The sequence below is a fragment of the Protopterus annectens genome, chromosome 2.part2 (assembly GCF_019279795.1).
Source record: "Protopterus annectens isolate FY-2018-M chromosome 2.part2, PAN1.0, whole genome shotgun sequence".
NCBI classification, from domain to species: domain Eukaryota; kingdom Metazoa; phylum Chordata; order Ceratodontiformes; family Protopteridae; genus Protopterus; species Protopterus annectens.
Window position 1 is genome coordinate 360543701 of NC_056730.1, and position 16235 is coordinate 360559935.

Sequence of the window (16235 nt, forward strand, 5' to 3'; positions counted from 1 at the left end):
GCACTGGATTTAAACCATATATTGGTAATGGCTCAGATGTGTATATTCTCCATAGTAAGGAGAGGTTGTAGGGTGTGGAGTTTCTTCTTTAGGCTTACAGCACGGGGCAGAAACAGATTTAGGTTTATTTTGGTTTTATTTGCAATGTCAGTAGATTTTCAATTTGACACTGCCCAAAAAATTCACTAAGGGGGGTGGATAAAGTTTTATCCAATATTTGCAAGCCTAGGTGAGACAGGTGCAGACCATCCTTTGCAAAGTAACTTGGTTTGTCCTCTCGTACTGATAGATATTGAATTCCTCTGGAAAGACACCAGAAACTAAGCCAATTATTGAAGTAAATCATCTTTTGTTTATACTGTTGCATCATCCTTGGAGAAGGTAGAATGCTTTTCAATACAAGGCACATACCTACCTGATACGCATATTTAGAGAGATCAGTAATGTCTCTCTTCATATAGTCCAGAGATATACATCTCAAGTTATTAAATCCCACATGAACTATGATAGAATCATACTGGTAGCTGTCATTTAATGACTTGAGTGCATGCATAACTTGGCAGTTCTTGGCTCCAGATAAACAACTAACTGTTATTTTCTCCTTTCTTAGTCTGATGAGTGAACCATCTGTGCGTCATACAATGGAGTCCCCTATGACAAGAATCATTGGTAATGTGTCTGCTTGACTTATGGGCTTAGCTTTTGGGGAGGCATATGTGTGATGTTTTCTGTTGCTTTTGATCAGTGCTTTAGAGATTGCTGAGGATAATTGTTGCCATTTATAGGCTTAGGAGGTCTTTGAGGTTTAGGAAGATTGCTTTTTAGTGCCTCATCATAAGTTGGTCTATGTCTGTGATGGCACTATGTGTGGTGGATGTAGTGTACTTGTTCTTCACAACCTTCTTTGTATGCAAGAGCTTTGCCTCGTGTGAAATTGTGTATGTGCATCTCTTGCATACTGTGTTTCTTTAAGGAGTAAATCTTTCTCTATGAACATAAGACAATTTCTATACTGTCTCAGGATGTCCATATCTACCAAGCTAGCTACAGTGACATCTGGAAACTGCGTATCTATGTTGTCTGGACCAGTATTTGGATGGGCTACTGTAGGTTGTGGACTGGGTTATACAGAGGTCTCCTTGGGTGGTCTCTCTGTAGTTTGGCACTAGACCTGGTTAGATTCTCCTAAGATTTGATAGTATTGTGTTTGATACGCAAACTAGATGCTCTAAGCATGTCTTTGTGCAATTATTTTGCTTTAGCTACATTAAGTTAAAGCTTTCAGTTTTAAGGGAAGTTTTATAAATACAAATTACTATCTAGGTGTTTGCATCTGTACAGGGCAATGAGAGAGGGGAGGGAGGAACTTTGGAATTCAGATTACCATAAGGGGTGGAAACCAGAGGCACATCCTTTAAAAATTACAACAGTAGAAGGGTGGGAGTGTTAGAGAAAAATCAAGCTGAAAGAAGCAAACATCCTAGAGAGGGATCCAGTATTGGAGTTCTAGTCCTATGGTTAGAATTTCAGAAATGTTAGATTAATGCCTTAGTGGGGGTGGAGCAGATACAGAGAACAGGGGCAGAACTGTAGCAAAGTATAGAGAAAGACAATAGAATGCAACTTTAACTAGGTAAATGAGAAGCAGAAGGCTCTAGCAGCAAAACTGTAATATAAAGAGCTATAAAAGTACTAAAGCACAATCCTGGAGCAGATTTCACAGTACTTCCAGTACTGCAATCCCAACACAGAGTAAGGCACCAGAGTATGCAGAAATTTATCAGCAACACATTTTATGGGAAATGCTGTAATAAATGATGAAATCAGGATCAAATCTGGCAGTAGTTCACAGTTTTGCTAGAAGTGTGACTGAAGCTACAAGATTAAGGCCCTAGACATGGTTCAAAATGTTAGCAGCTATCTTTTACAAGTATTATGGAGATGAAAGTTCCTGATATTAACTGAGAGGTATATATTTACTGGAATTTTGTGCTAGTCTTGAATAGTGCAGGAGGAATATCATGTTAAAACTCAAGGATGTTCAGGTGTTGCCCTACCACAGCAACACAGATTGTGTCTACCCACTAGATGTACATACTGAGCATCAAACATAACACCATAATCTTAACATATTCCAACAGGAACATATGCAAATGTGTCACAACAGGGATCATGAACTCGGGGCATAACTGACACAAGTATACATACGCACTTAGATTGTTACATCACAGTATGGAAAACAATAAGGGGCACACGTCAGTGCTACACATACATATATCTCTACAATGTAATAACATGAAAAAAGAGAAACCACACAGGACATAATGCAGAAATTTTTATTTCAGAAGACACATATCACAGTACAGTGGTAATTCAATAATATGAGACATTTATGACATTTATGTGTACTACACTGTTGGAAACACTGTAACACATTATAAGGTAGCCTCACTAACATCTCACACCATGGTCTGCTCTGCCCTGACCATGTACAGACACATGTTGCCCTGGTTGCTCTTTGAAGTAGATGGATGGGATTACAACACCATGTTGAGATGAAGGAGCATGACTGTGAGTTGAAGGCCTTGTGACTAGTGTGTACACAGCAGATGGGCCAGCAGTTAAACTCTGTGGAGATTGGGCCACAGACAGTGAATCTCGATGGCCAGTGGTGGTTCTGTGGACAGGTGGCTTGTCTCTCCAAGGTTGCAATCTGCTGATCACAGTCAGGGAATCAGAATCCTGCTGGTAGTACAACACTGCTGATGTACCATAGAGGCCAGGGTTTCCACCGAATGTACCACAACTGGCAGGCCCTCATTCTGAGTGGCCAGTGCAGCCATAATCTCACCATATCTGCGCTCTTGTCTTTCAAGCATGACATAGAGCTGGTGTGCCACATGATCTGTGGCATGGGCAAGTGCATGAATATCTGAATTATACCATTGCTTTGACCATTCATTTGACTGCAGCAGAAGGCAGACACTCTCTGACACCTGACTGTGCTCACCTCCATCTACCACAATGCTGTTTTTCTGGTTATTGTTGTGTGGAACTGCCATCAGCAGTGCTGTCAGCTAGGGTGTGTTGTTCAATGGTCTCACCCTGTTCAACACCTACTATGCCAGCATCCTCTGAATGGCTACAAAAGTTGACTTTCACATCTAAGGCTACAGCTGCAGCAAGATCACTGTCATCATTATGGATGGACTCTCTAAACACCTCAATGTCCTCTGTACCAGTGGCCATACTACCATGCTGAGACACATCTTGAACACCATCATGATCGCTGAATGGGCTGCTGGATAATGCAGATAGTTGATGTGCTACAAGATACAAAGGCACAGATCAGAGCAATGTTCTTTCTTCACATGATGGATATCAAAGACATATGGTGCATAGATAGATAGATAGATAGATAGATAGATAGATAGATAGATAGATATCTCACTGCACTATTACAAATAAGAATGACTTTATATGTGGTCTACTGTATATATGTTTCATGAAATGTACATAAATGAAGTATATACTTTGCTTACATGGTGAATATATATGATATATGTGATGAATAAAAAAATAGAAAAAAAAACACTCCTGACAACTAATCAGAAGATCGTGCTATTGAACAGGGATGAACTTCAACTAGTGTAGGGAAAAAAGCAACATCAATGATCACATCATTTACACCATTAACCAGGTCAGAACAGTTAAAACATGTAGAATGTGTGATATACACATACCACTCGTATGTGCACTCAATGGCCTAGGAATGGCAAGAAGGACACAGTATTAATGGAGATCAACTACAGCATTATCAGCAATGACTGGTATGAAACTTAGTTAATACCATACCACTGGCAGACTCCTGCTGTGGAAAGGTTGTGGGTTGTACTGTGGATCCTGCAGTGGGAAAGTAAAGAAAAAGACAGCACAGTCATGTATTTAGCAAAAAGAATATTGACAGCATCACATATACAATTCAGTAACAGAGGCTACAAATACTCACATGATGGACGTTGCAACTGTACACCAGATGGGCCTGTATTGCCAAATACTGTTATAAATGTCAGGTATCACATGTGTGTGACATATTCTTGAAAGTTATGACAATTTTGCCATAACATACTTGGTCTGTCTGCACTTGAAAATGCATGGCTTGACCCTCCATTGGATGTACCTGTAGTTTTGAATGGTAAGGAAATAATATAACAGTAAACAGCATCGCTATGAAATGAGGTTGAGGCACTAACAAGGTAGTGTTCAAAGTAACAGTATAGAAACTCACCTTCTTATCCCTGGTTTAGTCCTGAAGTTGATGAGCCCATGAATATTAATACAAACAGCATTACAAATGTTGTTTGGACTGCTCAGTTGTATTAATACATGTCATTAGACTTACATTTATCATCCTCACCCTGTGTGGATGTGTGTGCATGGCTGAACTATGCTGCTGAAAATCAAAAACAACAATACATAAATATGCATGCCTAAGCAATATGCAGTGATTGTCTCAATACACATCCCTATAACAGAAAGAAAGACACGCATGTCTGTCGTGGAACTCCAGTTTCAATCATCAGGGTTGTGTCACTCCCTTCTTACTTTATGCAGTGAGGCCAGAAATATTGTGATGTCATGGGGGGGGTCAGTGGTGGTCCAATATTGGTGGCATTCCTTGAGCTCTCATAATGTGTTGGTCTGTTGGCTGCATGAAGGATTATGTCTGAGCAGAGTTATCTACAAGCTTCACCAGATCGGTTGTGGCCTACAACTGCATTGATCATGTTGGTAAGGTCCACGCTGATTTCATTTTTCCCAAACAGTATCCATCCATGTTGCCACAGAGCATCAATTATGATGTCATTTTCCTGGGGGGAGAAGTTGTTACACCTAGAATGGTTGGCCATCTAAGACACAGTGATATGCACATGATAATATTCCATACCTCTCAAACTCTAAGAGCAAAACATCTGGACAAAGCCATAAATAATGGAGGGACAAAGGATCCAATATAGGGACACTTTTTAAATATTGCTCTTACAAACTTAGAACATTGATAGAATAACAGGATTTTGCATTAACATGAATTTTCTGAAGGATATGAAGTCTGAAACTCAAATGCCTGCAATCATTTTCTGACTTCATCCCTCAATGGTTTACCAATGATTTGCCAGAAAACCACAATTATATATGAAACAGGTCAAAAATATGAGGAAAAATCTGGGCATTCTGCACAAATCTGGACAGTTGAGAGGCATGTAATTCATGTGTAAGCCTATGTATGCATTTCATTCTGTGAACATATGTTGATGAAAACAGAATGCATTCCTCTGAAATGAAAATATCTGTATAAGACTGTGTGTGATAAATACTAATGTGACACATTAAAAGCAACAACAAATGCCTTCATACATAACATTTGAAAAATCAAGCTACCTTGTAATATCTTCATAGTTCATGAGTGGGATTAAAACCACCGATAATATATATTATATATATGTGTGTGTGTGTGTGTGTGTGTGTGTGTGTGTGTGTGTGTGTGTGTGTGTGTGTGTGTGTGTGTGTGTGTGTGGCATGGAGACCCCAAAACAACAGCATTATGATACAGGAGTCTGCTTACATTTCACATTCAAATACTACAAGTAACAATTTGAAGAACTTAGAGAAAGTGTTGGGGAAAATCAGGATCTGCAGCCAGGCAACAGACAGTACAGATCCTTAGTATATTGAGCCAGTAATGATAACACCCTTGTTAAGAAGCATCACTGAAGACATATCCGTGGCAGCAACAGCACATGTTATTAACAGTTTTGTTAGGAGACATGGATTAAGAAATTACTGTAATATCAACAACACATACTAGATACATAGTGTCATTATCTGTAGTTGTCCATAGTTGCACCACAGACTGCAAGGAATTACCAATAAGAATAGTGCTTGATCCATAAATCAGCCTTCATATACTGTTAACATTTGCAACAGTAGTCTGTCTATACAACTGCATATGGGACTGAAATCAATTATTTAAAATAACAACACCTGTATGCATAAAGTTCAAGACAACATCACTTCAGTAACTTATACCAACTTCTGTTAAAGATAACATTTTGAGTAACGATTAATTTAAACAGGTACCTTTGGACATAACTAACTTCAAGAGGTTTACAGTCACCAAAACAGACATGCTACCAATTGTCAATATACCACTCACTCCAAATCACAGAATCAAAGTGCGCCTAATGTGCACCTACCTTTAAGTACCTTTTGCATTATACATAATTAATGAGGTGCATTAAAATTCATGTTTTTGGAATACCATTCATGCACATCGACATGACATCACCCCCACTTTGAAATATTGATTGTGATACATTTATTGATCAGACCATTGCTAACTGTGAACTGTGTGGTACCCCAATGAGTATTTCTCTATGTTTGTAATTTCCAGACTTCTTCATCTTGAGGATCATATTGGCTACTTCAATGAGGGTGAGACATGTCCATGCACCCAACTGGATCAATGAAGAGTCAACCCAGATGTTGACTGCGTACATCAGATTGGAGCAAAGGATGAAAGCCAGACCCGGGAATTTCAGCATGATTAATGTATGAAACCAGATCGTGAAGGAGCATCGACAGAGGATGGGGGTCTACTGCACTGGAGAGCAGGTTCATCACAGCTATGATGATCTGCATCAGAGTAACATGGAAGAGCTTTGAAGGAGAGTCGCTGAGGTGGAGAAGCAACCTGTAGATCCCTACAGTGTGTCAATATTCTATATACAACTGAGTATTGCTATGGATTTTACAGATATTTCTCTTTCCTATATATATATATATATATATATATATATATATATATATATATATACTTGTATTTATAAACATTTAGTAGCTGCTATGACAATTAGTTCATTAGAATAATTAGGTGGCTTTGGTAACTGCTGCCATATTAACTATGGGTTCAATTCCCATGTTGTTAATTTATTTAATAACGTATGTCTATAATACCCATAATTATGTCCATTTTTAATTTCTCCAAATCTTTTGGGTTTCTAATATCATGATGGGAATGGACCCCATTCCTAAGTCAAAGTATGGTTAAAGTTCATGAAATTAGTATTGATTAACTCTTTGATGTCAGCCAAAAGTGCTCTTCGCAGCACCTGCAATGTGCCCAGTAAAGACTCCTTCTGTAATTTGTATGGAGCTACATGTACTGGTAGCATATCTAAATAAGATTTTAGACTCTTTTTTTTATAAGACCAATTGCTCCTACTACTATTGGAACTATTTGGGTATCTTTCTTCCACATTTCTCTCATTTCGGCTTGCGAATCCTGATATTTTATAACTTTGTGTCTCTCTATGCGCAGGACACTGTAGTCACTAGGTATGGCAATTTCAATGATCAATGCTACTTTTGTCTTCTTTTCCTGGACCACTATATTTGGTTTTCTAGCATATATCTTTTGAACTGTTGGTAATGGATGATCCCATGTGATGTAGACTTCATAATTTTCTATGATGCTTTGTGGATCATGTTTCCAGAGTTTTTCAGCCACTTCAGCCCCATAATAGACTGCACGCACATACACATCAAAGCACCACCCAGTGAGTGTGGTAGGGTCTACATCAACCGCAAGGGCTTCACCTCCATCAACTGCCAGGTTGTGTGCAATGCCCAGGGCATAATAATGAATGTGTGTGCTGGCTGCCCTGGAAGCTATCACGATTCCCACATCTGGCATCTGACGCAGCTGTACCAGAGATTTGCCAATGGGGACATCCCTCACGGTCACCTAGCGAGGATGCTGGATATGCACTGGAGCCGTGGCTGATGAAACCCATCAGAAATGCACACACACCCAAACTAGAACTCCATAATGAGGCACACGCACAGACCAGAATTATAGTAGAGCATGTGTTTGGGATGCTCAAGTCAAGGTTCCAGTGCATGGATATATCTGGTGGAGCCTTGCAGTACTCACCAGCTACATGTACCCAAATTGTCCTTGTATGTGCCATGCTACACTATATGATCCTGTGGAAAGAGCTGCAGCAGGAACAGCACAGGGCAAGGCCACACAGCCCCCCACCATTGCCAAGGCCTGCACAGGCACAGAGTGACATGGAGGAGCAACAACCTGAGCCTGCCCCAGTAGACAGAAGGAGGTGTGCCCAGTATGCCCTGGCCTTGGCAAAGAGGCAACGCATAGCACATACACTGACACAGGAGGGACCCAGGGAATAACACCTCTCTCCGACTCTCACATACAGTAAAAGGGATGCCAAACATTTACACTACCTGTGCCTAAACATGTGCAGGGAGTATAGTATGTGCATCCGACATAGGCAGCCCTGCAGCACCACCCTCAGTACTGGGACACCCCCAAGGTAAGTGACTCACACATGCCAGTAAGTGTGGGGGTCACATACCCAACAACAGTCACAGCCAGCAGGACAGGTGTAGACAAACACAAACAAAGGCTATGCTATGACCTCTGAATGAGGCCTCTGGGTAACCTCCCCCCTGGCCTACACAGATAGACTACAGCAGGTCAGGCAGTGGGATGTCAGTTCTGAAAGGTAGGAAGTCAGAAACTAATATGTAGGTAATTAAAAGCTAAGATCTGTAGTACACTGGTATGCCTCTAGCCAGCACAATAGGTAATACTACAGACTGAAATGGATTACCCGACATACAAGCACAGTCCTAGCAAATGTGTACAAGTGTTAGGTGTGCCCCCCCCATCTGACACAGAAATTTAGTCACAGTCAGGTGTGCCCCCTCAATCCTGTATAGAAATGTAGAAATAGTCAGGTGTGCCCCCCCATCCCACGTAGAAATATAGTAACAGTCAGATGTGCCCCCCACAATCCTGTGTAGAAATGTAGAAATAGTCAGGTGTGCTTCCCCATCCTATGCAGAAATATAGTAACAGTCAGGTGTGCCACCCCCCAATCCTGTGTAGAAATGTTGAAATGGTCAGGCAACAGTCCATGCCAAATGATCAACGGATACCCTGCAGAGACAGCATGCTACCTGTAGGTGTACAACACAAAGGTCAGCACCGCAGTACAAACTACCTGGACTCGATCCACGCATTCAATACAGACGGCCATACTGGGCATGCCCACACACAGAGTAATGAAGGCAATGTCAGTCAACTACATACTGAAAGGTCATACTGGGCATGCTCACACACTTAAACACATGAAGGCCATGTCTGCAAACACCAGTGGAGCAGACATATCTGGCAGCCGCATATGTTAGTGCAGACACTTCTCAGTATGCATCACACATGCTTTGCACACACCGTGGATAGGAATACAGGCATATATGTAAGGACAACACACTATAATACGCCAAAGGTAGACATACATAGATGTGTGGAAGAGGGCGACTGTGACAAGGTGCCATCCAGAGCTCTCCCACCCAGCACACAGCCAAAGGGCCACAACCACATGAGGGTCTAATGTCACACACTGCAGATACTAGTCACTGGTATCTGTCACCATTATAGAGTATGTGGTGCACGTGCCAGCTGTGCAACATGACTGTTCAAGGAAGTAGTAATCTAGCAGATGTATACATGTACCTGTAGAATATGACCCAGGTTGTGCCCACATGTGGCGTGTTAACCCCTAGATGAATGGATTATGATCCATGCACACACACTGCCCTCCCCATAGCCCCACTATGACAAGCCTGCTGAGGTCATCTACTGTGAAATAAACCTTTGGGAGAGTTGTATCCCAGTAATCTCTGTGATGCATCCCATAACTGCGTACTGCTGTAGTGTGATAAACGGATTAGGTAGGAGTTCTAACCCCAGCCTTGGCAACTGTGTGAGTGTCTGTCTGACTATGTCTGTGTAGAGTGCAATGCTTTTTAGGGTGGTCACACTCCCTACAATTGAAATGCTCTACTTTGGTAAGGCTGCTGATGTCATCAACCTAGAACTACATCCCTGGAAAAGTTATATCCCAGTAATCTCCGTGGCATGTCCCATAACTGTGTACTGCTGTAGTGTGATAAAATAGGTAGGATTTCACTTCCCAGACATGGCGACTGTGTGTGTTTGTGTGTGGGTGTGGGTGTCTGTCTGTGTAGAGAGCAATGCTTTTTAGGGTAGTCACACTCCCTACAATTCAAATGGTCATCTTTGGCAAGGCTGCTGATGTCATCCACCTAGAAATACACCTCTGGGTAGCTGTAGCCTAGTAATCTTTGTAGCGCATCCTGTAATTGCGACCTGCTGTAGTGTGATAACTTAGTAAGGTAGCTGTTCTAATCCCAGACATGGCAGGTTTGTGTGTGTGTGTCTATTTGACTTTGTCTGTGTAGACAGCAATGTTTTTAGGGTAGTCACACTCCCTAAAATTCAAATGCTCATCTTTGGCAAGGCTGCTGATATTATCTACCTAGAAATACACCTATGGGAAGCTCTAGTTCAGTAATCTCCATAGCACGTCCTATAACTATGTACTGCTATAGTGTGATAAATTAGGTAGGTAGCTGTTCTAATCTCCCACAAGGCAAGTGTGTGTGTCTGGCTGTATAGAGAGCAATGCTTGGTTGGGTAGTCACACTCCCTACAATTCAAATGCTCATATTTGGCAAGGCTGCTGATGTCATCCACCTAGAAATACACGTCTGGGAAGCTCTAGTTCAGTAATCTCTGTAGCATGACCTATAACTGCGTACTATTCTAGTGTGATAAACTAGGTAGGTAGCTGTGCTATTCCCAGACATGCAAGTTTGTGTGTGTCTGTTTGTGTAGAGAGCAATGCTTTTTTGGGTAAGTCACTCTCCCTACGATTCAAATACTCATCTTTGGCAAGGCTGCTGATGTCATCCACGTAGAAATATACCTCTGAAGGCTGTAGCCCAATAATCTCCATAGCACGTCCTGTAACGGCGTACTGCTGTAGTGTGATAAATTAGGTAGGTAGTTGTGTGTGTGTCTGTCTGACTCTGTCTGTGTAGAGAGCAATGTTTTTTAGCGTAGTCACACTCCATACAATTTGTATGCTCTACTTTGGCAAGACTGCTGATGTCATCCACCTAGAAATACACCTCTGGGAAGAATGTAGCCCAATAATCTCTATAGCATGTGCCATAACTGCATACTACTGTAGTGTGATAAATTAGGTAGGTAGTTGTGTGTGTGTCTGTCTGACTCTGTTTGTGTAGAGAGCAATGCATTTTAGCATAGCCACACTCCATACAATTTGTATGCTCTACTTTGGCAAGGCTGCTGATGTCATCCACCTAGAAATACACCTCTGGGAAGAATGTAGCCCAATAATCTCTGTAGCGTGTGCCATAACTGCGTACTGCTGTAGTGTGACTTAGACTGTTAGGGGTTCTATAACCATGCATGTTGGTTGTGGATGTTATGTGTGTGTTTCAATGTCTGCGTAGAGAACAATGCATTTTAGGCTAGTCACACTCAGTACATGTCCAATGGCCTACTTTGGCAGTCCTGCTGATTTCATCCAGTGTGAAATACACCTTTGGGGAAGGAGGTCTCCGGTAATCCATGTGGTGTGTCCTATAATAGCTCTATGCTGTAGTATAATATAGATCTACGTTAGGGGATCAATACCCACACATGTTGGTTGTGGATTTTATGTGTGTGTCTCCATGTCTGTGTGGGGGAGCAATGAATTTTAGGCTAGTCACACTCAGTATATGTCCAATGGCCTACTTTGGCAGTCCTGCTGATGTCATCCAATGTGAAATACACCTTTGGGGAAGTACTCCAGTAATCTCCGTGGCACATACTATAACTGCACAGTGCTGTAGTGTAATAAACTAGCTAGGTAGGAGTTCAAATCCCAGACATGATAGGTGTGTGTGTGTAACTTGTATCTGGTGTGAGTGTGTGACACTTGGGCCCAATGTGTGGTGGGTTTTGCAAATGTCTTTTATGGTGGCCCTATATCACAATCTCCACTGTACAGGAATAACAGATGTGAAATAGCCAAGAGGCTGGGGTGCAAATCTATACCCATACATGTGACATCATGGCCAGGAAATCACAGTTAGCAACTCCAGTATTACCCAGAGCACACTCTCAATCCATATCATATACACACACAGACACACATGCCGAGGCAACAACCAATATGTGTGTAGTACACTACATATTGGTGACTGATAGTAACTATGGAGTGATTGCAGTGGCCTACAGAGGGCATGGCACCCTGTCCATCTGTCCAATAGGCACATACATGCAGACAGTGCACCTTCCCCATGTTCCCCACTGGACACCTGCAACAACTGTGGTGTCATCACATGTGACCCACAAAGGACATACCATGCCTGAAAACATGCCCTGTATGGATAGATGCCACTGATGCCTGCTATCAATGTAGGTGCATGGTTAACCTGCTGTCCATTACCAGTTCCTGCCACAGGTGGCTAAGACTGGCACATCTGATGATAATCTGTGTACACAACATGGGCCCAACACCCCAGGTACAGTTCCACATGTCACTGTACATGCATGTGGGAGATGTGCACATCCCAGACACCATCCATGTCATGGACTAGGGAACACATGCATGGCAAGCGATGCACAGCATTGGCCACATGCAATAGCCACCCAGGTGACTGGATGGCGGCTACACTACCCACCTGTGTTGGCAAATGCAGAAACCACAGGCCTGAGCCACAATGCAGACCATTGTCGTGTGGGCTGACGCCAAGGTATACCCATCACCTAGCCTTGTATAGCCGTCTGGCACAGTCGACCACCACATACTCTTGCAGACATGCACCCATGCATGTCAGTACTGGCACCCTGTGTGTTCGTGTGTGTGTTGTATGATGTGTATGATCACATCCACACTCACTACAACCCCCAGTGGCATAATGAAGCATGCTCTCTGATGTCAGACACGTCCCCATACCCTTTACCCATATAACCTCCATATGACCCATGTGGTGCATGTGATACCTGCACAGTAATGTGTTGTGGCAATCTCACTAGGGATGAGCTGTATCCCTGGCCCTGCCAAGCAGGGACATCGGGAGGCATATGCACTGTACTGATTTCAGTACAATTTGTTTAAAAGAGGGGGTAGCTTTTAAAAAAAAAAAAAAAAAAACCTACGTACATACTTTTTCGTTTTTAAACAGTGTTGGCTCCTTTAAGTAACGTACCAGCCAGTCGGAAGTGAGCAATTTCCCTTTTCGTGGTGTGGAGTTTTCACTAATGAACGCGGTGAGTGATCGGAACTGGTTGTTTCCCAAGAAATTAATTATTTTGCAATTTTTTTTTTCTTGTTAGACGTACAGTATTGGAACAAGTCGACATGTTTACTGCAGCATTTTAAGGGCCTAAAGTAGAGAGCCAAAGCGCATCGTATCTTAGGTTCTTATTTTAGCAGAATTTTAAAATACAAGATCATCATAAGTAGTACATTCATGCGGTTCCTTTTGTGAATGTAAGGTTTTGATATCACTGTGCCAAATAAAGTCATTCTTGTTGCATTTTTGGTAAAAAGCATATACTTAAAAACTAATAATAGTGTAGTCATGTGAGAAGTATGATATTTAATTTAGTCTGAGGTGTATTGACTTCACGATTTCTGTTGGTGACAACGAATTTAAATATCAATTTATTCAGTAGTTATTTGATCGGTAATATATTTTTTCTTTAGAATTAAAATGACTCATCTCAAAGTTGGGGTCCAGAAAGTCAGAATTTATGGAATGGCTGAATTTAACGTAGAACATGTTACATTAAGCAAAATTAGTGTTTTCTGTTTTTGAGGCAAGACCTCGGTATTTGTGATTATCTTACAGTTGTGGGTAGTTGTATGGCTACAAATCTGGATATACTCCAGACATTAAGAAAGTGAACCGTAAGATGAAAAACCAAATGGACTGGATGCACAGATTGCACACGAACAGCCACAGACTTAAATGGTAATCACGCCAGGTGGGTTTTTCTGAAGAAGTTTGCCTAGGAGTAGGAGGCAAATGAAAAGCACTTTAAATAAATTCATCCTTGGTTTTTATTGAGTGGCTTTCTACCTGGCGTGATTGCCATTTAAGTCTGTGGCTGTTCGTGTGCAATCTGTGCACCCAGTCCATTTGGTTTTTCATCTTATGGTTCACTTTCTTAATTTATTGGTTTGTACTTGTTTTTTCAAGTGATATACTCCAGACATGCCTGTCAGCCTTTGAGGTTTAGAAATCATAGTATATGCAGATTAGATTAGAAAAAGGAGTACTTAATTTTTCACAATATGCTGTTTTTAAGGCAAACTCGCTCCTAGCTAACCAAATTAGCCAGGGGTCCGGAGTGCATCTGCATTGAAAGCCAAGCTGTCCACCGGGGGAAAAAAAACTGAAAACTTAACAATATTTTAAGCCAGCACTGCACTTTGCTAACTGCATTTAACTGAATTACTGCTTCATGTTTGCTGTTCGTGACTGCTTTTTATGCTGCATTTTGAAATTGTGTTTTCATTGCCTTGTATACCATCAGCTAGATTCAGACCTGCTGAGTCTAGATTGGTATCGCTGTGCTCTTAAGGATCATTGGAGGTTGCTAGGCTAATAGCCCTGGGCCTTTATAAGCTTAGCCAAGAGTTTATCCCCAAAAAAGAAATCTCATTCAGCACCTGTCGCCTCTGTCAGTGGGAGACACAGGTGGAACCCCTGGGACATATTTTTGGTTTCCCATCCACTCATCAAGGTTGCACTTGAAGAGGGTAAGCGAGGTACTCTGTTTGACAAGTATGGGAAGTTTATTCCAGAGACAGGGCGGCCTCTGGCAGACAAATCTGTCTCTCCAGCAGGTTGTGTTGATGCTGCATCGAGCGGGTAATGCACAAGGGATTAGACTTATTGATGTGGAGCATCTCTAGTAGGGCAGAGTCTGATATTGCCTTGTAGGCAAGCCCCAGATCACCTCTAATCAATCTGTATGATACCGAGTAGAGTGATAGTGATTTGAGCCTGTCTGCATAGGATAGGTGTTGGAGGCCATGGATTCTCTTTGTGAAGTATTTCTGTGGCCTTTCCAGTTGGTACAGGTGTTTGAAGAGGTACATACCAGACAGGGCATTATACTCAATTATTGGCCTAATGAGAGTGGAGGACAGAGAAGTAATAACCTCCTTTTTTTCTGGATGCAATCCCTTTACTTATGAGATGAACCAAGTAAAAGGTTTTCATGACCACTGCCGCTACATGATGGTCAAATGTGAGATTTTTGCCAACGTGAGTACCCAGGTCTCTCACTACAGGTTGCGTGCTTAGAGGGTTGCCATAGATGTGGTAATCAGTAGGGCCATGTTTTTTGCTGAATGGTATGATATATTTTTGAGTTTAAGTTAAGGCCACGACTTTGGCACCAGTCATTTTGTTGCTGAGAGACCCTCTTGCAGTATATTAACATCATTTGGGCAGTCAATGACTGCACCTAACTTACACTCGTCCACAGAGTTGGTCAGCTATAGGCCTTTTGTCTTTGCCTGGACCTCTGAGAAGTAGATGCCAAAACAGTAGGGGTCCCAGGTCAGATCCCTGGGGAACACCACTAGTGACAGGTCTGCTGTCGGAGGTAGAAGCACCTATTTTGGCCTTCTGGTTCCATCGGTGAGCCAGTTGGCCACCCACCTGATGAGATAGGGATTTACGCCAAGTTGTGTTAGCTTTTTGATGATGCCCGAGTGGGGGATTGTGTCAAAGGCCTTGGCCAAGTTAAGGTAAGCTGTATGAATGACTTTCCTCATCCAGTGCCTTGGTGACAGTCTCACAAAAGTCAACCAGTTTCAATTGGCATCTTACATTAAGGGCCTCCCTGCACCCTTGTGGTAGAAGTGTGTAGCTCAGGGCCCATCTGAATTGGGGGGTTGCTGGAGAAAGAATCAATTTGGGGCTTTCCCATTGGTAGTTGTGAGATACAACCATATAGCCATACTGGAGGCTAAGCTCTCTCAACTCAGTACTGGCGAAACCAGTCAGGAGGAGAAGGAAACCACACTCACTACAATTCCAGTCTCACATAGACCTACCACGACAGCAAACCAAACACACAAAAACATACTCGGAGGTTCTAAAAATCTGCCTAAGCAGCAGAGACCTCCAAAGCAGACACCCAAGCAACCGCTACCCCAAAACAAAACATGTGCAACACATAGCTCACAAAGCCAATGTGCCGAACAGTCGCAGCCCTTAAGGCTAAACAACACACCTGATCCACT